General features: G+C 35.8%; 1 protein-coding gene across 1 annotated transcript in view; it reads left to right on the plus strand.

The window, feature by feature from the left end:
• Positions 1 to 321: 321 nt before the first annotated feature.
• Positions 322 to 2,655, plus strand: part of LOC139980907 (allatostatin-A receptor-like) — a 19,329-nt gene continuing 16,995 nt past the window's right edge. The window contains exon 1 of the mRNA XM_071992940.1: positions 322 to 663. The gene's annotated coding sequence lies outside the window, so the exon portion shown is untranslated. The remainder of the gene's footprint in view (positions 664 to 2,655) is intronic.

Here is a 2,655-nt window from a genome sequence, read left to right on the forward strand (position 1 = left end):
ATCTATATCTACTGCTCCTGGCTGAGTTCAGAGCCGTATCTATATCTACTGCTCCTGGTTGTGTTCAGAGCCGTATCTATATCTACTGCTCCTGGTTGTGTTCAGAGTCGTATCTATATCTACTGCTCCTGGTAGTGTTCAGAGCCGTATCTATATCTACTACTCCTGGTAGTGTTCAGAGCCGTATATGGACACGGCTCTTGTTGTGTTAATTTTCTCCAGCGCCCTCATTTATACACTCCTGAACGCGACGTGACTTTAAAAGTGTCTTCCCGGATTCCAGTCAGTATGATGATGGTATATAGTGATCTGCAGGAATGGCATGGTGTTCATAATAGCAGGAAGGAAGGGACCACCTATTACAATACCAATGTTGTGAGTATCTCTTTCCGTCACAAGTACATTGTACAGTTCCTCTACCGATACGGACACTAAAAAGAGGGAAACACAACTAATCAATTAGATCAGCCTGAGCTTGCCAGGAAAACTTCACTTTTACTTTGAAAGGGCAATTTGGTTGTCTGTTCTTCAAATCTGTCAGTATATTATGGCGTATACTTTCCAAGTGGATTCTTTGTTATATCTATGTCAAGTTATTTGTGTTTTCCAAGTGTGAACTGTTAGGAAGGGTATAAGACTGACCTCTGCTGAAAGCAAAATTTGGTAAGTGCAATATTGTATTTAGTAGTTTTTCCCTTTCAATAAATATAATGTATTGGTTTTGTAATTATTATATTATCGAACCTCTCTCTTAAGTCAAGCTGCATGTTCTGTTTATGCCGGCTGTCATTATAACCTTGAGATTCCCAGAGCTGGACTATATATAAGGAGAGATAATAGGTATGGAACTACCTTAACAAATAATCCGTAACCTGGTTCGATGATATTATGGCATGAAAACCCTTTTTTCTTTTTTCTTTTTGCGAATGTAGATCACTGAAAATCTTCTTCACTTTCAGTTTCAAGAAAAGATTTGGATAAACTGTGGCATTTGTAGATATTTGTGATTCATGTGTGCTTGTTATGGTGGGCTTAGATTTCAGCATATTCACCTCAAACTGTAAAAAAAAGTTTCAGTTTCTTTAGTTGACATACGGTCACTAGACCGAATGGAAGTTTCAGTTTTGTTTCCGTTTAGATATGTTTAATAACCGAACAAAGAGCTATGCACCTATACGTTAGTGTACAGCGTATCATTCGTACTGTAACCACCTATATAGTGTACAACGTATCATTCGTACACTGTCAACACCTATATAGTGTACAACGTATCATTCATACATTGTAAATTCACTGCAAACACCTATATAGGACAACGTATCATTCATACATTGTAAATTCACTGTAAATACCTATATATTGTACAACGTATCATTCGTACACTGTAAATTCACTGTAAACATCTATATAGTGTACTACGTATCATTCGTACACTGTAAATTCACTGTAAACATCTATAAAGTGTACAAAGTATCATTCGTATACACTGTAAACACCTACTACAGATACCATGATCACAGGATCCTTGCTCTAGAATATCTGCCTTGTTTTATTTTAATGATAGTTTTCAGTCAATTGTCACTTAGGGTTTATTTTTAAGAAGACAAAAAAAGTCTTTCTTGTCTTCTTTACATACATCACTATTAATCACTATTTTAGTCGCTGTTATTCTCGGCTGTGCCGTGTAGTTTGCATACTCCCCACTTGCCCAGAGCCTTGATTTCATTTTGCATATCAGCCATTTACCTGTACACTCTGAACAAAGAACGCTAAACGCTGTCACAAGGAAGTAATACCACATCCCGCTTGTGCGATATATACAACTAGAAAGCTGCTTAAGTGACTCACTGATTAAACGAGATCTTGTTCAATATAACTTCTCGTCGTAGGGCTATGACCAGATGCCACGTGAACATAAATGACTTCGAGCCTCCCACGTACTATAGTTACTCGTTTGAAATGCATTGTTTGTGAATATAACCCCTTGGCTCAAATCAAAATACAGATAAACGCAAAAGTTGCCAAGCAGAATTCGAATGATTTTATGCGTGTATATATATTGTTTCAAAAACCAACAATACATTGTGTGGTCACATAATATTCTGTGCGGAGGGACATTTGTACACACATACAAAGTTTTTTCTCTTTCTTTTTTCAAAAAATCCATTTAATTGTCACCTTTTACTTGTGAATGTTCAGTTATCTACGTCAAATGTTTTTACATGCATGCAAGATGCGCTGTCCAGTTAAATATCTCTGATAGATTGCCATATAGTTTACTTAAACGTAGGCTTTACATTGAGCGATATAATACAGACCCTATATGTACAGATACACGTCTGACATAGAATAACTTTAATTTCAAACCGACAAATTATCAATTAACTTATTAAGTTCCCTACCAGAGATTCCTGCGAGCAACTTATACTAATTATTGTTCACACGTGATTTGGGATTGTCCCATCCTGTAGATGGTTTATACGAAACTTATAAAGTTATAATATGTTAAAGGACTTTCGAGGTTCAAAGACCAACATATTATAAAGAGAAGACTATATACACACATGCGTTGAAAATTACATCGAAAAACCCCAAATTTACAATATATATAAATATATATATATATATATATATATTATCACGTGACTGTCCCAT

The sequence above is a fragment of the Apostichopus japonicus genome, chromosome 15, assembly GCF_037975245.1.
Source record: "Apostichopus japonicus isolate 1M-3 chromosome 15, ASM3797524v1, whole genome shotgun sequence".
NCBI lineage: Eukaryota > Metazoa > Echinodermata > Holothuroidea > Aspidochirotida > Stichopodidae > Apostichopus > Apostichopus japonicus.